At 47.5% G+C, this 23,801-nt stretch overlaps 1 protein-coding gene across 2 annotated transcripts in view; it reads left to right on the top strand.

The window, feature by feature from the left end:
• Window positions 1-23,801, top strand: part of MICAL2 (microtubule associated monooxygenase, calponin and LIM domain containing 2) — a 223,985-nt gene that overhangs the window by 62,823 nt on the left and 137,361 nt on the right. The window lies entirely within an intron of this gene.

The raw sequence follows: 23,801 nt of genomic DNA, 5'->3' as shown, positions 1-23,801 counted from the left end.
AGAGTGGCTGGGAGGTGACATTTAAGCTGAGATCTCTGAGTAAGAAGCAGCCAGCTGGTAAAGAGCATGTTCAGCGAGGACAGTAAGTGCAAAGGCCCTGAGGTGAGAAAGCTCTCGGCCAGCTGGAACAGGCAGCAGGGCAGCCAAGAGGGGCCTGGAGGGGAGTGAGCAGGGGAGTCCATGGTAGGAGGTGAGGTTGGGTGGGGAGACAGGAGGCAGATCACTGAAAGGCCTTTCATGTAGTCCATTCTAACAAATTTAGGTTTTATTCTCTCTTTGAATACCAGCTCCACTGCTTGCTAAGTAGTATGACCTTGCCTCTTGGAGCCTCTGTTTGTTCATCTGTGAAATGGGAACAATAATAGTTATAGGGCTGGCATGAAGGTTATACGCCAAATGCACATAAAGCATTTAAAGTGCCTCGTAGCTGTTAATTACCTCCTCTCCTTCTTGAAGCTCTCCTATTGGATTTGTGACACAACTTTTTGGACACATTTTTTTAAAGTCATCTTCATGCTCTTTCTCCTTTTTCGCTATATGTACTCAGTGTCCTCCAAGGGCTTGTCTTTGACTCCTTTTTCTTCTGCTGGGTGTGCTTTCTGGGGGAAATCTCAGCTACACTCAGCTGTCACCGCTCCCCTTGGCCATGAAGACGACTCTCTACTTTTGTATCTGTGGCCCTTACCTGTCTCTTGAGCCCCATGACCCCACTTAGGTCCCTTAAGACATCTTCAGGATGCCTGTTGGACACCTTTAAACCACATTCACCATCTTCTTTCTGAAACCTGCTTCTCTTCCTCTGTTTCTCTAAATCCTGAAAGCTCAATCCTACAAACCATCGTGGACTCCCATCTGCTTTCTTCCCCCAGTCGCTGCACCTCCCTTTGCAATTTTATTCATATCCATCCCCTTCTCTCCATTGCCACTGCCTGCACTTCGGTGGAAGCAGCAGTCTCTTACCCAGGTGATGGCAGAACACAGCTCTGAAGTTTCTTTTGCCTTTTCCTCCCGTCCAGTCCAGCTGCTGACCCCCACAGAGTTGTCCTTCCGAAGCACAGATCTGATTGTGGCTCTTTGCTCACATCCATGGCTCCCCAGTGCCTTGCACAGCAGTTCCTCCTCCAGGCTGGCCTGGTGTTCTGTCTGATCAACCCATCTCCTACCTTGGGTTCCAGACCTCCCTTCTCACATGCCCCATGCTGGCCACACTCCCTCCTTGCTCTCAGCCTCCTGTGCACCCTGCCTCTGGCCAGCATTCCACCACTGCAGTCCAGCCACAGAGCAGCCCCTTCTCAGAGACCTCAGCCTCTGTGGCTCCAGCAACTTCCATCTCCCACCTTCAGCTCGGTGACCCATCCCCAGGGTCACAGCTCGGAGTCTGCCACCACCTGGTACTGCTCCACCTAAATCCTCCTTTGAAATGCTCCTCTCTAACCACAGCTCTGAACTGCTGCTTCTCTCACTGTGTGCCTCTCACAAAACCTGTTGCCAACCCGGGTTTCCATCCTCAGTCAACTCCTCCCTTTTCTGTCCATCTGTCAGCCTAGCCTCCCCTGGCCTTCACTTTCTTGCCCATCCTGGCGCCTGTGTTCTGTCTTTGTAGCCGCGTTCAGCAGCTTCTCAAAGGCCCGACTTCAGGTCAGCCCAGCCTTAGGAGATCTGACATTCACTCTGCCCCCATCCTCAAGGCTGCCGGACTCCGCTAAAGTAGCAGAGCCCGAGACGGGAGGGTCTCGGTACCAAGTTGTGAGAACTCAGTGCTGAACATCTTAGTGCTGTCAGGACAGCCTTTTAAGAAAGTCTAGCCAGTTTTCTGTCTAAGTGGTCCCCAGCCTTTATCTCCCTCTCTACCTTTCAGCCCCTCCCCTTTAAGCAGCTGTCCTACTTCTCAGGAAAACCACTGTCATCAGCTCTGTTTCTTCTTTCCTTCTTCTCAACGAAATTCATGAGCAAGATAATCTCTGTACTCCTTGCTTCCTGGCTTCACCTCCCTCTCACTTCCAACCCGCTGTGGCTTCATTCCGCTGTGCCAGTAGAAATGCTTTTTTGGGGTCACCAGGGGCCTAAGAGTTAGCCAAGACTATGGCTGCTTTTGCATCCTCGTCTACTGGACCTCTTTCAGACACTGGACATGGTAGATCACTATCTCCGTGAAACTCTTCTCCTTAGAGAGGCGCCTAGGTGTAGCCCATGACCCCTGGTCCTTGAGGGAGGGGAGAATGTAGGTTATGTTCCTTTGCAAGGAATTGTAAACCTGAGTATTGACAGGTCCAAACTCTGCCTGTTTTTTCATATTTTCTTGGCAGGAAGCTTTTCCATAAAGAGCACGTCATTGACCTTTTTTCTGCTGCTGAACTCAGCGACAGGTATGGTGGCATGGATTTATGCTGCCTTCTTGTGCTGTAAGAGCCTCTTGTCTTTTTCCCTAATAGATTTACTCTGGGGCTCCAGATCATATCAAATGACATGGTTCATTAGAATTTAGCTGTACATCACAATGCTACAAAGCTCTTCTGCTTGCAAAGCAATTTTACATCCAGTATCTCACTGGATTCTCACAGTAACTCTGTGGGGTAATATGGGCTGGCATGATCATCCCTACTTTCCAGAGGAGGAAACTGATGCTTAATTGGAATAAAGGACTCGCCTGGAATTTCACAGCGATAAGTGGAAGAATGCAAGAATGTTCAAAACCAGCAGTCCATATGTTGTTGCCAGTTGTTTGACCTTTGTTTGAGGACTTCAATACAGACAGTGACCCTCGGAAAGATGTAAAATCCATTGTGTCTCCAACCACATCATTTCTTCAACACTTAGTATTGGGTGTTAAGGATACAGAGATGGCTCAGACATTATTCTTACCTTTATTTTCAAAAGAAATTTTACCTGAAATATTTAAGATAGACAACAGCATTACTTAGTATTTATGAACTGATGATTTTAGAACTTCACATTTGAATGTTTGCTTATTAGAGGGTCTCAGTTAATATGCTGATGCCATGAAGCTCTTTTGATGGATGTAATAGTTTGAAATTTTGGATTAAGGATGGCACTTGCAGGCTTATATCAGATTTAGTATCTAATTTATTTTGTTTTCTTTACACAGATTCAAAATAGGGTTTCAAGTGAAATAGCTTTTAACAGCCTGCTTTGCAATCTCTCCAATTACAATAATCCAGAAACTTGACATGTAGTAGATAGATGTGTCCAATTTACTTTAAGATTCAACTTTGAAACCAAAATTTTCTAATCTGTTGAATGAAGGTAATATTTACCCTGTTCAGAGAGCTGTAAGTAGGAAGTGAGTCATAGTAGCAGGGGGCCTGTAACATTGTAAACCTTCAGCAAATGGTCACTGTTACTGTTCTGGCCTACAGCTTGAAGGAAAGGGTTGACAACTGTCCCCCATGCTAAGGATTCTGGCAGTGCTGGTGTGATATGGGTTTTGTTTGTTTTTTGTGGTTGCATCCTTTTTTTCCCTTTATTTTCTTAGAGCAGTTTTTGTTTCACAGCACAATTGAGGGAAAGGTATAGAAATTTCCCATATATCCCCCATCCCCACACATGCGTAGCCTCCCCACTATCAGCATCCTGCACCAGAGCGGATCATTGTTACAGTTGATGACCCTATGATGTGATGACACATCAAAATCACCCAAAGTCTGTAGTTGGACTTAGGGTTCATTCTCAGTGTTAAACACTCTATGGGTTTGGGCAAATGTATAGTGTCATGTATCTTTTTACTGCCCTAAAACTCCCCTGTGCTCCATCTATTCATCTTGCCTTTTCACCCCACTCCATCCTACTCCCCTGGCAACCACTAATCTTTTTTACTGTCTTCATAGTTTTTTGACATTTCTTTTCCGAAAGGTCATATAGTTGGAATCACACAGTAGGTAGCCTTTTCACACTGGCTTCCTTCACTTAGTGATAATGCATTTAAGGTGCCTACATGCCTTTTTATGGCTGGATAGCTCACTTCTTTTTAGTGCTGAGTAATATTCCACGGTCTGGGTGTACCACAGTTTATCCATTCCCCTGTGAAGGACATCTTGCTTGCTTCCAAGTTTTGCAATTATGAATAAAGCTGCTATCAACATTCATGTGCAGGTTTTTGGACATAAGTTTTCTTCTTCTTTGGGTAAATACCAAGGAGCTTGATTGCTGGATTGTATGGTAAGAGTGTGTTTGGTTTTGTAAGAAACTGCTAACCTATCTTCCAAAGTGGCTGTACCCTTTTGCATTCCTATCAGCAGTGAATGAGAGTTCCTTTTGCTCCACCTCCTCACCAGCATTTGGTGTTGTCAGTGTTACGGACTTTGGCCATTCTAATAGATATGTAGTGGTATCTCCTTGTTTTAATTTGCATTTCCATGATGACATATGATGTGGAACATCTTTTCGTATGCTTATTTTCCATCTGTAGTGTTACAAGGTTTTCGTTTTTTTTTTTTTTTTACAAATTTATTTATTTGTTTTATTTTTGGCTGTGTTGGGTCTTCGTTGCTGTGCGTGGGCTTTCTGTAGTTGCAGCGAGCAGGGGCTACTCTCTGTTGTGGTGCACGGGCTTCTCATTGTGGTGGCTTCTCTTGTTGCAGAGCACGGGCTCTAGGCATGCGGGCTCAGTAGTTGTGGTACATGGGCTCAGTAGTTGTGGCACACGGGCTCTAGAGTGCAGGCTCAGTGGTTGTGGCGCATGGGCTTAGTTGCTCCGCAGCATGTGGGATCTTCCCGGGCCAGGGATCGAATCCATGTGCCCGGCATTGGCAGGCGGATTCTTAACCACTGCACCACCAGGAAGCCTGATACAAGGTTTTTTAATCTTTAAGAGTCTGTGAACTTGGATAGGGGGGCAAAATCTTTATTTTCACTAACCTCTAACTGAAATGTAGCATTTCCCCCAATCATGAATCTGGCAGCAAATCTACCTTAGGAGTGCCTGTGATTTGTCACCAATAGAAATCACAGATATTTTCACTTATCCTTGCAGTTGTAGATATCTCAATCTCTGGTTTACACTTATTACTATTTGGAAATTATATTAGGCCTTAGACCTGCAGCTAGATCTCATCATTTAATATATTATTAGATATGTTAAATGTGTTAACATTTTATCTTATGCATTAAAAGGTATTATTCTGAGAAAGTGTGCATAAGCTTCCCTGGGTTGCCAGAGTGACCCAGGGCATAGAAATGGTCAAGGACCCCTGGTCTGATGTCACAGACTTGGGAACTAGGGACCAAGAGCTGTGTAGGGCCTGCCTGTGTGCAGCAGGGGGTGGTGGAATGTTGGGAAGAGCCTGGGAGGGACCTGGGTCAAATCTCTGCTCCTTCACTTATTAGTTTACAATCCTGGGCCAATTACTTGAGTGGTTTGAGCCCCAAATTCCTTATCTGTAAAGCAGCAATATTAAAACATACCTTACTGGCTTTGACACACATATAAAGAATCATTTCTAGCACATAGGAAGTCTTCAGAAACATAAATTACCCTCTCCCTTCCTCTCTGCTCTGTTTCCTCTTGTGTGACGTGAGAGGTCTTAGTAGAAGGCCTCTCTTAAATTTGTTGTGATCCTGCGTCTTTCTTGTTATCGAGGCCAAACCAGATAGTCCATTGCTGTGGAGTCAGAGCTGGTGTCTTCATGCGCCATGGCATTGCTAGTCTCCTTTCCTGGAGCAGCAGGGAGAACCAGCGTCCTCAGACCTTTCCCGGCGCTTCCGCTGTCCACCTTGGCTTTCCCTGGCTCCCCTCCAGGCTGAGCTCATGGGTTAAGAATGCATAGGCCGAGCTGCTCCCTGAGCGCCTGAGAGAGGGCCGATGGTGGAACATGTTCTAAGAGCATTCTCTCCACTTCATGTCTGGGACCGCTGATAGCAGACCTGGGAAACCCATTAATCATCATCCTCAGTGGCTCAGCAGACCCACGACCACTCTCCCTGCTTCTCCATCTGTTGTTTCAAGCTGACTGTTCTTAGATGGAAAAAATGTAGCCTATTGTTGTCTTGGTGAGAAGGTGCTAAAGTGACAAAACGCTTCTCTGTACAGGAAGTGAGGAGTATGCGGGGAAGGTGGCTCGATGCCATCATGGAACCGTATCCTGCTCCTTTTTTTTCTTAATTAGGCTCTGAATCAAAAAAGGCTTTATGGTCACTGGGTTCAGATGACACGTATTGTGGTTTTGTTTTTCGGTTGTTGAACTGTGCTGGGCCTTGGAACCATGTTCTAATCAGACCCAATTTTCAGAGTAGGTGAAAATGTATGGTGTGCCCAGCTGAGCGCTGCTCTGTTCGTTAGAATGATTGCTAGATGGGCACCAGTGGGCACCCACTTGGAGCACAGCAGGGGAGGACCATCACCCACACTCTACATGTCCTCCTCCCTGTTGCAGACCAGATGTGGAACCTCCACTCCAGCTCAGAGCCCAGAACTAACCACCTCTGCTCGCCATAAGCCTGCAGGAGAATTGAGTGTGACGGAGTTTCTGAGACTGAGCTGAGCCAGGAGGGGCTGATGGTGTGTCTTGTCTCTTAAATATCACTGGGAAGATGCTGGCTGGGGACTGTTGAGGTGAGAGGGGCCTTCCTGCCCCAGCACGTAGGAGAGTTAGGTACACCAGGGGCTCCACTGAGATAGACGGCCCTCTAGGCTCTCACTTCTTCATGCCAAGAAGTGAGAGTGGTGTGGGTGTGGTGCTGTGCCTGAGACCATGGTCTTTGGGTTCAGACCAACCTGGGTTTACATCTCATTTTTAGCTGTGTGACCTCTGGCATCTTACTTAACCTCTCTGGGCCTCCATTTCCTCACTTGTAAACTGGAGATAATAGTACTCAGCTCACAGGGTGACTGTGAGACCTACATAAATTAATATATGTAGAGCACTTAAAACAGTGTCAGACACAGAATAAGTTATTGCCTTGGTGATTATTACTGTTTGTCAGGGTGAACGGGATCTGAACAGTGAGGATCTTTATCCCTGGCTGCCTCCCTTCTTGGGAGCTGTTCCTTGTTCTCCTTTCCCCCGGGGGTTAAGTTTGGGTGTCTGTTTCCCAGAGGAGGGAGGGCTCCACTACGGACTCTAACCACTGGACTTACTGCCCATGGAGGCTGCAGAGTTGGTGCTCCCGGCTTCTCTGAAACTCCAGCCCAGGAGAGGTGAACTGGGGACAGCGCCAGCCTCCAGTCTGTCGGCAGGGCACCTAACTCCTGAATGTCCTGCCCTTTTATCTGTCCCAGAGAATGTCTGACATTTGGGTTTTGTGATGAAATTGTCTGGCCTCCCTGAGAGGTTTCACAAATAGATTCCAGACATTGTAGTAAACCAGGCCTTTCTGTATTTTTACTAAGACAAGAATGAGCTTGGGGCAATAATTTCTGGGATCCCTCTCTTCAGTCTTCTGGGGGAGGGGGATTGGGGTGGGGTTCACTTTGGTGGTTAATAGCAACAGTGGTAACTAACCCTTAGTGGGCCCTGTTGTTTTCATTTCCGCCTTCAAGCCTTAGGGACTGATGAGGTTATCTCCATCTCTCAGCCCCTAGGTGCTCAGAATCTCTCCAGTTAGCTGAGTCTCCTGAATCTTCCTGCCTTAGGAGTTCGCAGAGCTGGAGGGGAGGAAGTGAGGCTTCACGTGGCCTAGAAAGTCATCAAAAAGCTGACGGCCACAGGAGGGGCTCCTCACCTACAACCCCCAAGATTCCTCCTATTTATTTGAGGTGCTGGGCTCACAGCAATGATTAGCTTCAGTTCAACACACACATATATTTTGTGTCATGATGGCGGTGTTCTAGAGGCTGGGGATAAAGCAGTGAGCACTCCAGAAATGATTGCCGCTAGAATAAAAACCATTGCTATTATCTAGTGCTGGAGGGCATAGGGAAGAAATATGCCTCACTTCCCCGGTTCTAGAGCCCTTTTCCACACAGAAGGCCCTCCTTGCCCACATCCCTTCCCCTTGTTCTAAGCTTCTCATGCTTCCTTTCAGTCCAGATGACAGTCTGGCCATCTCCGAGCCTCCCCCTGCTGTGGTGGTGGTAGAGGGTGGAGTCTGAGCCTCCCGGCAGCTCTCTGACATGTGCAGATGTCATAGGTACCAATTCAATGGATGAGCACATTGAGGCCAGAGGAGACCAGGGCCCCCAAGTGCAGGAGCCCTGCCAGTCTCAGTGCCAGTTCTTAGTGTTCCTTGACTGCATGGCCATGCTCAGCTCTCCACGGGGAGGCTACGAGGATGGCCCAGCCCATATAAAGTGAAAGGAGAAGCTGTAAGACCTCTGGAAGCCTGGGTGAAACTGGGCTGACACCCCTGTACCCTGGCAGGCTTCACATTGAAGCCCAACCCCGCCTGCGGTCACATTTCCACACCACCACCAAAGACGTGGAAATTCTGTACCTCCTTCAGCCTAACCCGGATGCCTGCCAGGCACATAGTGGGTGCTTAGCACAGCTGCCCTGGAACTAGAAGGTGGGCCCAGCGGTTCTGACTGGGGCCACGGTTCCTGGCGCCGTTAAGGGTTTCCTTTCTTCTTTACTTGGGAGGGAGGTGGAGGCCCTCTAGCCAGCGGCAGGGGGAGGCTCTCCTTTATGGGATTAACTGGGACCTGCACTTTTGCTGGAAACTGTGGGAAGCGTGAAAAGCTCTCAAGTGCTTACAAAGTGGGTTTTGAAAAACAAACCTTGCCTACACAGGGATGAAGCAGAGGTTAGACATGGCTTTTTTGGGGGTGGGGTGGGGCTTAGCTGAATAACAGACTAGAAGGAACTCTGTAAGCAGGTCCATAAGCTTGTCTAGAGAACAATACGCACTCCGTATTGAGTAGATTTATGGTAACAACTATCATTTGTAAAAACGCTTTATAATTTATAAAGCCCTTTTTACATGCACTGTATGTGTGTGTAAATACTATATGTAACCTTCCCATTTAATGTTATTGAACACACACACACACACACACACACACACACACACACACACACACACCTCTCTTCATTCTGTCTGTCACATAGTGGAAAGAACCCGGGCTGGCTTGCAGTTTCTGGGCCTCAGTTTACCCATCTGCAAAATGAGATGATTGGGGGAGCCCTGACTGGGAGAGATGGTACAGGGATGTGACTGTCGCTGGCTCGGTGCTGCGTAGGAGTGTGGAGAGCAGGAGCTGATTGGCTCTGAGAGTGCTGGGCAGTTCAGGGGTGCCCGCTGCAGGTGGTGGGAACCCTGGGCATGAGCTAAGGGGAGGTTCTCTTCTGGAGCCACTGACTCAGAAGGGGGGATTTGCCTTTTCTTGGAGGCGGGCAGGAGAGGCTTAGGCCCCAAGGCCCGTGGGCACTGTACCCAGGCTGCCCTCTCAACCTGTCCTCAAGGTGATCTGATGGGATCGCTGCTCCACCACCATGCTAATCCTCATCAGGTAGAGTCTCTGAGGGATGAGTAGTGTTTCTCCTCAGAGAATGGGAGAGAGCAGTGATGACTTATGCAGAACCCAGACTCAGAGAGCAGAGGTGGACGGCGCTTCCCTGCTCTCCGCCCAAGAGCATCATCTCTGCCGTCCCCCTCTGCTCTCCTCCGCGGGGGGGATCCAGGTCCTCTTGTTCCTTTGTTTGTTTTCCTCTGTCTTACTCCTGTTCCATTTATCTTCTTCCTTCCTCTCTTTAATCCCATGGAGCTGTTTTCTTTTTAATTGTAAAGGGTTTTTTGTTTCTTGTTCCCTGTATAAAACATTGATGAGTTAACTGATTTCAAATTCAAGCGGGGACCATCTCTAAATTTTATTTTTGAATTATGTGCTTCAGTTTTTTTTTTTTTTTTTCCTTTAAATAATTAGTGACACATCCTGGCCCTGGCCCTCTCCAGCAGTGTGGTCTTGTGTCTCCATCTGTACAGTGGGGACAGTAATGCCCCTCAGAGGGTAGTAGTGGCTTACTGAGTGAATAAATGAAGTCCAGACAGTGGCAAGCCCCCAGCCCTTCCATTTGAATTACCCCAAAGATGTGTTGATCGTTACTGAGTGGTCCCAGGTGAGGGCCTTGGTTTTTCTGTATCTGACTCAAGATTGACTCAGATGCTGTGGTTTTGAGGGCTTTGTTTCAGGAGTTACTTGGGCTGGAATCAGCCCTGGGTCAGCAGCTGCTGGTAGAGGTGACTAGGTGTCTCCCGATTGTGGATGAGTTGTCTGTCTCTGTCTTGCTCCTCCGGTGGCTGCCTCCCTGAAAGCCTCAATGATTCCCACTGTCCGCGTGGGTGGGCTTCCCAGGGCCCCCTCCCCTGGTCTCTCTCTGTTTTCCCTCCATCTCTCTTTACCAGGTACCTGCCTCCACTCCCCACTTGCCCCACGCCATCCCATGGGGTAGATGGGTTGCTGGTGGGCAGGGACTGTTCTCGAAAGGGAAAGGAAAAGCTTGAGCTGCCAGCATCCCCAGAAGTTGTCTTTTCTGCCCTCTGACCGTTGTTCAGTGTTGCCTTTTGTCCCTCTGTCTCCACCGTTCATAAATGTGGGTGAGTGAGCCCCTTCTTCTTTCCTCTAGATCTGTGCTGTCCAGTATAGGTGCCACTAGCCACGTGGCTTGGACATGTGACATGTGACAAGTCCAAACTGAGATGTGCTGTAAGTGTAAAATACACACCTGATTTCAAAGACTTAGTATGAAAAAAAGGTTGCATAATAATAGCTTATTAGTACTTTTCATATGGATTACATGTTGAAATAATAATATTTTAGATATATTGAACTAAATAAATTACATTATTAAAATTAATTTTACTGTGGCTACCTGATAATTTAAAATTAAATGTGTGGCTCACATTATATTTCTGTTGCAGTGGTTCTTAACTGGTGGTGATGTTGCCTCCCCAGGGACACTTGGCAATATTTAGAGACGGTTCTGATTGCCATGCTCGGGGGAGAAGGTGATCTAGTTGGGAAAGGCCAGGGTTGCTGCTAAGCACCCTGCAATTCACAGGACAGTCCCCACCCCCAACTCTAAAAAATGATGCAGCCCCAAATGTCCATCGTGCCAAAGTTGAGAAACTCGGTTCTATTGGACACTCTTACTCTGGATGATGTAGTCTTGTCTTCTGGGCAATGACTCCAAAATCAGAGGCCCTAGGCATAGTAGAAAGAGCATAAATGGCCGGTGTCAGATACCTGCAACCATGGGCAGGTTAGTTAACATTTCAGAGCCTCCATTTCCTCATCTGTAAAATGAGCATAATGATAATACCCACTTTACAGGTTTCCAGCTAGGATTAAATGAGATTGACACGTACCATACCTGTTACATAGTAAACCGCCACTAAATAGAAGTTACTATTATTAAAAAACCTGTATCTTTTACTCTCTGGATCAACTATGGGGATTTCTCCATGCCTCCTGGATTTTTCTATGATACCTGACACTCAACAACTTGGAAACTAAATTCATAATTTCACTCTTCCTCTTCCCTCCCACTCCCTAAATGTATTCTTCTTTCTGACTTTCAGTCTTAGTTCACACTGGCACCACCCTCCCAGTCTTAGAATCTGAGTCAGTTTCACTTCCTCCTTCTACCCCCTCAAACCTGAATTTATAATTTGTTAACCTCTCTGGGGTAGGTATGTCTCCTCCACCCCACCTCTCCGATCCCACCTAGCAGGATCTCTTCACCCAGCCTGAGAGTGGCTGCCTTCTAGGTCCTGCCTCTGCTCTTTCCTCTTCCCTCTGTTTGTGGTTAGTGAACTCCATCTTGCTCAGAAACCCTCAGTGGTTTGTTGTTTTGTTTTGTTTTTGCTGAAGTGGGAGTACCTGTGGGCAGGAAATGTGACATGCCCATCTCCTAGCCCATTTCCTTAGTACCCAATGTGACGCCTAAGAAAAGGTGTTCCTTGAGTGTTTTCTGAATGAATGAATGACCAAATGTATGATAGATATCCTTTTCTCCTTGGTTTATTCTTGATAGGATCAGGTACTACAGGGAGCTAGGAGAGTGGTTTCCAAATGCCTTATTTTCCTTTTAATAGTTCAGCAGAGCATAACCCATGACCTCATCTACCTCTTTGCTCCCCCTCTACCCCACCCCCCCACCCACCCAGTGTTTAAGCTGGGGAAGCACTTTGTTTGTTCTACCTGGAGGGTTATAGCCATGACACAGTACATCTGGATCCCGGAAATCCCACCTTCCATATGTGGACTTCCTCAGCCAGCCTGAGGGGTGATGCCACAGTCCTTCCACTGGTCCAGGCCTGCCTCCAGAGAGCAGGTGCCCTAGATGCCCAGGCATGCCTTCCTTTTGGTGGCAGAAAGAATTCCCAAGCAGCTCCCAGCAGGCTGAGAGGAGAGGCTTTCCAGAAACATGTCCTTAAAGATGCTCTGATAAAGAAAACATAGTGTGTTCTTTGGCAGGTTGTAGACATGGGTGGGCAGGATGGTGTAAGTAACATTGGAGTCTCCCAATGTCTAGACACTGTGATCTATTCACAGTTTTGAAAACACTTTAATTACAAGCCACTTTATACTGTAAAGTGACCCACTTGGAAGCTGTCAAGAGCCTCCGAGTAAGTCTACTCACTTCTTTTGTAGCAGTTGCAAACAGAGTCAAAACTGTATTACACTGGTGAGAAGGGGTTCCCTGGACTGGAAGGCGTGTGAGATGCTATAGCCTTCTAAACGTAAATACACTAGGGTTTGTCTCCTGGAGCTGGTGATCCACATTGGGATATGGGACTTTTCTGTATAGCCGTCTTCTGTGGGTTGGGTACCAGACGTATATCCCACCTCCAGGAGGTGGATCAAGGTGCGACTGACCAGATGGATTTTCCCTTGGGAAATGTTAAGATTTGCTGTCACCTCTAGCTTTGTCACATCTGACGTTGTTCCCTCTATCTGAGCCTAGCTATTTCATCGGTAAATATGAGAAAAGTCCCAAATACTGCATATATTAGATAATAATGTCTTCCCTCCACTTTTGACAAGTCGAAAGACACTTCACTGCCCATTAGCGTGTCTAATCAGCTGCAGACAATCTGTGTACATACTAACTTGATATAATCCCAGGTAAAATAAGCAATGGTGGTAGTTAATAGTTTGGGCCCCAGATTTGAAAGTTGGACCCCTTGGTTTGAAATTTAGCTTTGCCTCTTACCAGATACATGCCTTTGAGCCGTGGGACCTTAGCTTCATCAGAAATGGGGAGAGAAAATAGTTCCTGTCTCATAAGTTAGTTTCTGACTCATTTAATAAGATACTATATGTAAAGCCCCTGAGACAATGTCTCAGTAAATATTGGCTATGACACTTCCGTTAGCCTCTGTGTGCATCCTGATTTGGGGTAAAGGCATGATTTGATGCATTTCTTCATTTGGCAAATATTTCATGGCACCTCCTATGGGTCAGGGACTATTCTGGCCCCTGTGGATACAGCATGAGTGAGGGAGAAAAGGCCCCTGCTTTGGTGGAGCTTACATTCCAGAGGGAGAGACACACAGTGAACTAGTTAATAAATAAAAAAGAGCTTTAGGGTTGTGATAAGCACTGTGCAGAAAATAAACAGGGAGATGTGTTGGATTAAACGAGGTGGGGCTGGGAAGGTATTACCGAGGAATGTGATGTTAGGGCTGAGACCTGAACGCAGAGATCTTCGGGAGGGCATCCCAGGAGTGGCAAGGGGAACCCATCTGAAAATGGCCTCTGGGCTCTCATGAATATTTTCTTGGGCCCCCTAAGGGGAAGGCAGCGGTAGGGAAGGAAGTGTCAGACAGGATGATCTAAGCCAGCGGTTGACAAAAATGTCTAAAATATTTACTATCTGGCTCATTACAGAGAAAGTGCACTGACTTGTGATCTAAAGTCCCTTCCAGGTCAGACGGTGCACGTACCTGTGAGCTCAGGGGGCACAGGGCAACTCACCAGTGCAGGGGACAGCAGCCCGGCTGCCTCTTGGGTGCCCAGGCTACAAGTGAGGTTCATCCACTTGCTGAAGATGCCCTGATAAAGGCAGTATGCCTGCCCCAAGGGATGCAAACCACTCCCAGCCTTTGAACTGGTGGGATCGCAGCATCCGTATCCCTGGATGGACTGGACCACATCTCTTAGGGATCCAAGTGCTGATTTCATTCTAGGACTGCTCCTCAGGAAGAAGGGAGGGAGGAGAGGAGCTGTCAGCCACTGCTATTGTTTATTGACTGCTTCTCCCGTGCTAGGCTAGGCTCTTTTGTGAACAATTCTACAGTTTACTAATTCCATCCCCATAACAACTGTAGTTGGTAGGCAATACCCTATTCCTCTTTTAGGGTTGAGGAAACTGAGGTCAAGAGAAATGAGTGTAGTAAGCTGCTGTGCTCGAAGGCACACAGCTGGCAAATGGCCTGCCAGCTTCAGAACCTGTCCCTTACTTTGCTACCCATATATGCTGTTTCTTGGTGGTGTTCCATCCAAGGGCTGGTAAGTCTTGACCTGTTTGCATGCCTGAACTAGGGCATGCTTAGACCCCTCAGCCATATTCATTCAGCACCTACCTATGGGGCTAGAGACCCTACAAAAGGAGAATAAGAAGGAGGCCAGCACATCCTTACAGCATATTCATAAGTGTATTCTTACCTGCTGCCTCCTTCTTGGGGAATATGCCAGGGCTCTTGGAGGGGTGGTTAGCTGGTCCCGATATGGCTGTGGAGTGGCAGGGGTGGCCTTGTGCTCCTTGGGCTCTCAGCCCAGCTCTGAGCTGGCTGCAGAAACAGCTGCTGGGCTCAGGTAAACAGTCTCTCCTTTGCTGACCTCAGAGCAATAGGAGTCGGTGAACGTGGAACAAACACCTGGCCTCTTCTCATGCAGATCCGTTACCAGGCCCACAGTGGCCTTTCTGTAGAGGCCAGCCTGGGACAAGGCTGCTGCCCCCTATAGGGTCAGCCTTGCCTGTGGCCATGAGTGGTCATAGGATGAGGTGGCACCAGTGGAGGAGTCTCACCAGGGAGAGAAGAGGGGCCAGAAAGGGGCAGCGGGCGCTAACGCTTGGGAGAAAAGTGGCAGCGAGGGCAATGTAAAAGAAAGAGCCAGCTGCCAGAGTCACGAGGATCTGGTAGTGAGTCCTGGCTCTGCCTTTTATTAGCCCTGTGATCTTAGGCCAGTGTAACACTGTGGATCTGAGTTTGTGCTCTGGAGCTAGAAGCCTGCGTCTGAATGCCAGTTCCTCCTTCCTACCTGCGACGTGACCTTGGGCACTCCAGTTAACCATTATGTGCCTCGGTTTCTTAATCTTGGGTTATTGTGAGGTTTGAGTAAGTTAATACATCTGAAGCACTTAGGTCAGTACTTGATAGAGTTAGGCTTCAACGAATGCCAGCTTTATTCAGTCACAGCACCTCTGGGTCTCAGTTTCTTAACTGTATACCGGGAAAAGCAATGCCACTTTCACTATGGAAATGAGCTGGTTGATTTAAAGAAAGCATCTGCTGCAGGTCTGGCATATGTGAGATACTCGGGAGATGCTTCTCCTGACATTAAGTGGCCCCCAGTCTTGGCACTTGTTGAGTGGAAATGTTTGACATTGGATGGATTTTGACAGCTGCTGGTCACAGCCCTGGCTGGGTTCTCTGGGCTGGGAAAGTGTAGGTGGGTACTCAGCCTGTGTTCTCCTTTCTCATTGGATTGAGTTACCCATGACGTTGGCCCCTTTCAGAAGTCACTAAGTCCTGGATGGGAAGGGGTGTCTTGCCATTGCTGTAGTTTTCCTACTGAATCCTGCCAGTGCCTGCTGCTGTCACTGCCACCACACCGGACTGGTCCACCCAGGGCCTTGCTGAGTACTCTCACCTCCCTTTTTTCTAATCATCACTGAACACTTAACCTGAGTCAGGCTAGTTGCTTGGGATGCAAAAGTGAGCCAGACATACCTCTACTTTTGAAGAGGTCACAGGAGGTCAGATAGACACACTTGAAAAAGAATTAAAAATCACTAAGAAATGGAGCAATGGAGGGTGTGGGGATTCCTCACTTGCCACCTCCCTCTCCCTAACTCCCTGCAATGGTCTCTAGAGCAGTGGTTAAAGGCAGGAAGGATTCCTGGAGCCAGGCACCTGGGTTTGAATCCTGGCTCCAGCACTTAAAAGTTACAGCTGTGAAATCGGCAGGATGAGTGTGCGTTGTTGAGAATAAAGGACTCTGAGTGCTGGCTATTATCATTGTAATGTTTAAAAGCAAAAGCTCACTAAGTAACTGAAAAGAAAGAGAGAAAGTGATAAATATGAACTTGTGTATCTTTCTGGAGGCTAGATTGTTTGTGTATCTTAGCTCTACTTTTTTCTCTACATATGGATTAAAAAACCTAGAGGTTTTTTATTTTGTTTTTTTTTAACATCTTTATTAGAGTGTAATTGCTTTACAATGGTGTGTTAGTTTCTGCTTTATAACAAAGTGAATCAGTTATACATATACATATGTTCCCATATCTCTTCCCTCTTGCATCTCCCTCCCTCCCACCCTCCCTATCCCACCCCTCCAGGCGGTCACAAAGCACCGAGCTGATCTCCCTGTGCTATGTGGCTGCTTCCCACTAGCTATCTATTTTACGTTTGGTAGTGTATATATGTCCATGCCACTGTCTCGCTTTGGCCCTAGAGTTTTTAGCTTTGAATATATCTAGACTCAGCCCGTCTCAGAAGTCTCTTTCCCTTATTTCTCCTAAAGGAATGTGAGATTCCTCCACACCCTTTTTTCGGGGCGGGGCGGGGGGGTGCGTCTTAGAAGGGCCTGTGGCTTCTGCTTGGGAGGAAAGCGAGTCAAGGCAGCTGGCTGGTCAAGCCCTCCCCTGTGACTAGAAGCTCCTTGCTGATAACAGTGTACACCAAAATGTCAGCACCAGAGCCCAGGGACAAGAACTCACCAGGTCCACTAAAGAAAGACCATTGATGGGGAGAAAACCGATGCTATAAGAAGCAACACGTATTGTACATTGTCACAGCAAATGGTATGTTTAGATGTGTACATTTTTTGTATGTAAATTTTACCTGAAAAGAAAAAACTTGAATAATGTATTCCTTTTTTATTTTTTATTGAAGTATAGTTGATTTACAATGTTGTGTTAATTACTGCTGTACAGCAAAGTGACTCAGTCATACATATATATATATTGGGTTGGCCCAAAAGTTCGTTTGAGTTTCGCTATAACATCTTATGGAAAAACCCGAACGAACTTTTGGGCCAACCCAATACATTCTTTTTCATATTCTTTTCCATTATGGTTTATCACAAGATATTGAATATAGTTTCCTGTGCTGTACAGTAGGACCTTATTGTTTATCCATTCTATATATACCAGTTTGCATCTGCTAATCTCAAACTCCCAATCCATCCCTCTCTCATCCCCCTTCCCTTGGCAACCACCAGACTATTCTCTATGTCCCTGATTCTGTTTCTGTTTCATAGATAGGTTTGTGTCATATTTTAGATTCCACATATAAGTGATATCATATGGTATTTGTCTTTCTCTTTCTGACTTACTTCACTTAGTATGATAATCTCTAGTTGCATCCATGTTGCTACAAATGGTATTATTTCATTCTTTTTTATGGCTGAGTAGTATTCCATTGTATATATGTACCACATCTTCTCTATCCATTCATCTGTCAACGGACATTTAGGTCGTTTCTATGTCTTGGCTATTGTGAATACTGCTGCTGTGAACATAGGGGTGCATGTATCTTTTTGAATTATAGTTTGATCTGCATATATGCCCAGGAGTGGGACTGCTGGATCATATGGTAGCTCTGTTTTTATTTTGGGGGGGAACCTCCATACTGTTTTCCATAATGGATGCACCAATTTACATTCCTACCAACAGTGTAGGAGGGGGCTCCCTTTTCTCCACACCTTCTCCAGCATTTGTTATTTGTAGACTTTTTTTTTTTTTGTGGTACGCAGTCCTCTCACTGTTGTGGCCTCTCCCATTGCGGAGCACAGGTTCCAGACGCGCAGGCCCAGCGGCCATGGCTTACGGGCCTAGCCGCTCCACGGCACGTGGGATCTTCCTGGACCAGGGCACGAACCCGTGTCCCCTGCATCGGCAGGCGGACTCTCAACCACTGCGCCACCAGGGAAGCCCTGTAGACTTTTTAATGATGGCCATTCTGACCGGTGTGAGGTGGTAGCTCACTGTAGTTTTGATTTTAATTTCTCTAATAACTAGTGAAGTTGAGCATCTTTTCATGTGCCCATTGACCATCTGTATGTCTTCTTTGGAGAAGTGTCTCTTTAGATCTTCTGACCATTTTTCAGTTGGATTGTTTTTTAGTTGTTGAGTTGCATGAACTATTTTGTATATCTTGGAAATTAAGCCCTTGTCAGTTGCATCATTTGCAATATTTTTTCCCATTCTGTAGGTTGTCTTTTTGTTTTGTTTATGGTTTCCTTTGCTGTGCAAAAGCTTGTAAGTTTGATTAGGTCCCATTTGTTTATTTTCATTTTCATTTCTATTTTCTTGGGAGACTGACCTATGAAAACATTGGTATGATTTATGTCAGAGAATGTTTTGCCTATGTTCTCTTTTAGGAGTTTTATGGTGCCATGTCTTATGTTTAAGTCTTTAAACCATTCTGAGTGTATTTTTGTGTATGTTGAGAGGGTGTGAAGAACTTTAATAATTATTGAACTCTAGTTAATTAGATTTGTATCCTGAAGTATTTGGGAAGGAATGTACTGATTCAGCAATTTCATTGAAATGCACCAAAAAATAAGCTAAATTGATGAATGGGTAGAGAGGTGGATGGATGAATAGATATATGATAAACCAAGGAGACTAAAATCTAAGCATAGAATCTAGGTGGTGGGTATTTGGGTGTGCACTAAAATGCTTTCAACTTTTCTATTTATTTGAAAATTTTTATAATAAGATATTGCAAAAAATATTGTAAAGCTACTTGATTGAAAACAGGGAAAAAAATCCATCATGGAAAAATATACAAGTAGATGCTTGGAATATTTACAAACGTTTAAAATGCTGGAAGGCTGGATGTTAATATGAAGAAAAATAAAACTAGTCCTATATATTTTCTGCAATATATTCCCTTTTTTGTATTATAAAATAGCCATATATATATATGAATGTTGCAGGCAGAGTGCAAAGCAAGCGAAAAGACCCTGTGTGTGCTTAGGGAGACCTTTACGGCTGGAGTGCAGAGAGGGAGGGCGGTGGGTAGGAGCTGAAGACAGAAGGGAAATTGGAGGGCAGTGTCATGTAGGGTCTTTTTTTAAAATAAATTTATTTATTTTATTTTTGGCTGCGTTGGGTCTTCGTTGCTGCGCGCGGGCTTTTCTCTGGTTGCGGCGAGTGGGGGCTACTCTTCGTTGCGGTGCGCGGGCTTCTCATTGCGGTCGGTTCTCTCATGGGCTGTGTCCTGGAGGGACCCTTTCTTGACCAAATCTGTCCCTTCCACAAATGTCTCCAGTAGTCACAGGTGGTCCCAAACCATCTAGCATTCTCGGTCTCTGTTTCCCTTTCTCTAGTTCCCAACCAGACAGCCTCCTGAGGTTTGGGAACAGGAACCTTCTCTTGCATCCTCTGCCATCCCACAGAGTGGTCTCAATGGTCTTACCTGTCTAGTTGAGGAGGGAACATGCTGACACTACCACACAAGGCCCAAGGTAACCTGGAAGAATTTATATAGGATTGTGATTTCAAGTACAAACTCTGGGATCCGAGGTTAGTTGTCACCCTAGTCCTGTGACCACGGTTAAGTCATTTAACCTTCCTAAACTCCAATTTCCTCATCTGCCAAACGGCGATGAATTATGCCTGGTTCAGGGTTATTGTAGGAAGGAAATGAGGTGCCTGTGTTACAAAGTGCTTAGCACAGTTCTTGCACAGTAGAAGCAGGCAGTAAGTGGGAGCTCTGAGTTTTATTATTGCTATTATCAATACTGTCACTGCTCTTGCTCTTCCCAATATGGGATGGCCAGGCACGTGCAAAGGTGGGACAGAGTTGGCACTGTTGATGACATACTTTGGCATCTGAAATGAAAGGAGTCGTGGGCTGCTGATCTCTTCCATTGGTGGGGGAAATTCCTGGGAACTCATGCCTTAGATGGGGCGGAGATACAGGAGGTATGAACAGCACCCAGAGGCAGGAAGCACAGCCTTGATGATTGTACTTCTGACTCCCAAACAGGGGGTCCAATCTGAGTGTACTTGCAAGGCCCAGGGACAGGATGTTTGCAAATGAAACTGTCCCTGAAAATCCAGACCCCGTGGTCACTGGTTATAGTTGCTCATACAAGGGTTAGAGCACCGGCTCAGGCTGAAAGGGAGGGACAGAGAGGAATGGAATGTTTCTCAGAGCAATTCATATTATTGTTTTGAGAGCAGGCAGGGAGGACAGGATATCTTTCTTCATTTCCTCTCTGTAAATTTCTGAGGTTAGTAAGTGGTGGTAATTGTTACCCAGAAATAACTGGGTGTGACCCAGATACAGGAGAGTCAGACCAGGGCAGGGGCAGGGCCGTGTCAAGTCAGATGAGGGTTGGCTCCTCACCAGAGTGGCCCTTGAAGTTGCTGTGAAGAGCCAGGTCACAGAGATTTCTCCATCCTTGGCTCAAGTGGCTGCATCTCTCTTAAGCCCTTCTTACTTAGCACTGTGAGGCTGTGAGGCCAGGCCCCCAGATTAGCATGTGGAAGGCACCTAGGACCTGATGACTCTCTGTCCTGCGATTCTGAATGAGCTGTTTTTACTTGTGGTAACCCAGTAATAGTCAGGGCCTTCCTGCCTGGGTTTAGATAAGTGGCCTGCCCTAAGAGCTGGTGAGCCTGCGAAGCCACGCCAGGAAACGCGAGGGCACGTCCCTGGAACCAGAGCACTGCCCGGGGAGCTGGCCTGTGGGTCAGCATGCCGGGAGGGCTGCCGCTACCAGGGAGACGACACCACACGTGACCTTGTGTCACTCAGCTCGCTTCCAGGTCTCCGGAGGCACTAGAGAGGCTGCCACTGTCCATGCCCAAACCACCACTGCTGTGGCACCTGCCTGAGTGGCTTCCGAGGACTTGCAGGGGCTCTAGCTTCGTCCAGCCTATAAATTTCCATCCCAGGGAAGCTCAGCTCAGACGCAGGCTCAGGCCTTCCATGCAGAGGCCCTGTGCACTCAGACTGAACACAGCTCCATTCAGGAGGCCCACGTGTGCTGGGTGCAGGGAAGGAGCGAAAACTGGCCTCCCTTCATCCTGACCGCACCCTCTGTGGTCCATCCTCCTGGTTAGACAAGCAGTTCAGAGCACAGGCTTTGGACCCACACTGCCTGGGTTCGTGTCCAAACTTGACCACTTCCTCATTAGGTGACCCACCTTAGAGCAATTTCTGACCCTCTTTTGCCTCCATTTCTTAGCTCAAATATGGGGGTAATAACAGTACCTGGAGCAAGTTGCTTAACTTTTCGATGCCTCAGTATCCTCACGTACAAAGTGGAGACGGTGATGACAGTTATCTCATAGATAGGGCAGTTGGAAGGATGAAATACATGAAATGATTAGGACAGTGCCTCGCAAGTAGAAAGTGCTGAGTGTGGTATAGTTTAGATCCTATAATCATCCTTTTCAGTGAGGTGCAGAGCCTGGGTGAGTGAGCTTGTGAATGGCTCACTCAGCTGGTCTGCCAGCTGCCTGCAAGTGCTTGCTGGCTTTCTCTGCCCCACCCCACTGGGCTGTCTGCACACGGAGCCCCCAAGGAAACTGGAGGCAGAATTCAGAAGTGGAAATCAAGCCTCCGGACGGCTAACCCTGGCTTAGCCCCTGCTCCACTCAGCGGCTCCCTCCGGGGACCGATCCTTCTAGCATTCCTGGCACCAGTCCCAGCACACCTACCCATTTAGGGGTTGGAAGATGCACCGTGTCACCAAGAAGTGGGTAGTGCTTGTAGGGCTCCCCTGGGAGAGCACAGGGGTCCTGTGTGAGCTGGGGCTGCCCCAGCCCTGTGCCTTGACAGTGGGTGAGGCCCCTCATCCGCTCTTCCCAACCTTTGATAAATAAAGAGATGATCTTTCCATGTGGTGTTTGTCTCTCTCCACGAACGTGGAGGTCTAAGCACTGCCAAGCTTATCTATACAGTGGACTTCCTGCTGGTGTTGGATCTGCCCTGCTCCCCACTGCGTAATAAATTTATGTCGCCTGAGCACACAGATCTGCTGACATCCGTGATCCTGGTGGCCTTGGCAGACTCCAGCTCCCCCAGCCTGGGTGGGAAATGCAGACATAAACCCTAGCTGACGTGAACCGAACATCCTTGTTACAGTCGGACAGCAAGAACTGGGTGGGCCGTGAGGGTGTGGGACATTCCTTCATCCATCAGTTCTTTATTGAGCCCTCCTGTGTGCCAGGCCCTGTACTGGACGTGGGGACAGCTTTTGAGGAGCTTTTGCACTGGCCTGGGAATCAGATGCAGATAATTATAACACGTGGAGCTTAGTTCTGGGGTAGCACTAAGGACAGAGCCTGTGGGAGGAACGTATAATCTAATTTGGGGCTCGGCCTCAAGGCTGAGTTTTAATGAAAAATTTTTGTTCCTTGGCACCGAGTCCTTAGCAGTGAAGCCCGGATGCGTCTGGGAAAGGTGGAGAGTTCCTCTGGATTGAGTTATCGCAATGCTTTGCGTTCGTGGTCTGTTTGCACTATGCTCGCCATCCAGAGCGTCAACCATGGGCGCAGGTCAGGGGAGCCCTCTTCTCACCCGCTCCTCTGCCCAGGCACGTAGCAGCCGCGGTTTTCGGCTTCTTGTCAGAACTCCGAGTTCCCATGTTAATCATAACAAGTGTGCTCCTAGAGGAACGGGCCTGGCCTCGGCCAGCAAGCCTTCTCTCCTGTCTTGATAACATCTGTACCGAATTTTCTCCCTTTATGTAATTAGGCCCATTGGTATTTGCTTTGGGTATGACTGGCGTCTCTGAAATTTCAGGCCCGAAGTATGAGCTGGCGCCCAGGGTGGTGGGAAAACTGAGCTTTCATCAGTGGGATTTCAGGTTTAGCTGGGAGGGTCAGAAATGGTACGCCAGCTACTGTTTGCGTGAGAAATGTACAGCAGACCCCCAACTGGTGGGAATGGGGTCCCCTGCCTGGCCCCGGGAGCGGTGCTGGGTCAGGCCTGGTGGATGATAGAAGGATGCAGGAGGGCTCCCCTCCTGCCCTCCTGCCCTTCCTGCCCTTCTTCACCCCACATCCTCCCACCCCACTCCATCCCTGGCCCGGGAGTGACAGAACTCAGCAAACAGGAAAAGATGCGCTAACTGCAAAGAAATGCAGTGAATCTAGACTTAACCCCGAAGCCAACCTCAGAGTGTCGGGGTTTGGAGTCTTGCTTTGAAATGCCCGTCATGGTCTGGCTATGTCTGAGCCAGAGGAGCTGTTTGGGGTGTGAGATAAAGAGGGAAGCTGTGCTTGGGGGAGTTGGTTCTCTGCAGTCAGCTCCAACCAGAAAGGAAGCAAAAGGATTTGTATACCCGCTCCCTGTCTCTGGAGTGAATTGTATCTCAGCGGTGACTTCATTTCCCCTAACAGAGTTTCCACCAACTCTCTGGGAGGTTCCAACGAGTAAGCCACACTGATTGTGGTGTGGGAGCTTCTGATATGCTTATTTGCAGTTCCCCTTTGGGAGTCTGGAGGCCCCAGATGAGTGATAACTGGATGATGGAATATAGCTAGGGGAAGGGGAACGCATTTTTTTAAGATAAGTTTTGATCCCAAGCAGAAGGAATGTTTCCAGATGCCTGTGCAATGTCAAGCAGTGGGGTGTGGATGCAGATCTCCTTCCCTGTGACTTTGCTGGGGTATCCCCAGTTAGTTAGACCCCCCAGTTGAACTCCTGCCTCT

Source organism: Stenella coeruleoalba (assembly GCF_951394435.1).
Source record: "Stenella coeruleoalba genome assembly, chromosome: 8".
NCBI classification, from domain to species: Eukaryota; Metazoa; Chordata; class Mammalia; order Artiodactyla; family Delphinidae; genus Stenella; species Stenella coeruleoalba.
This window is presented reverse-complemented; position numbering and strand designations above follow the sequence as displayed.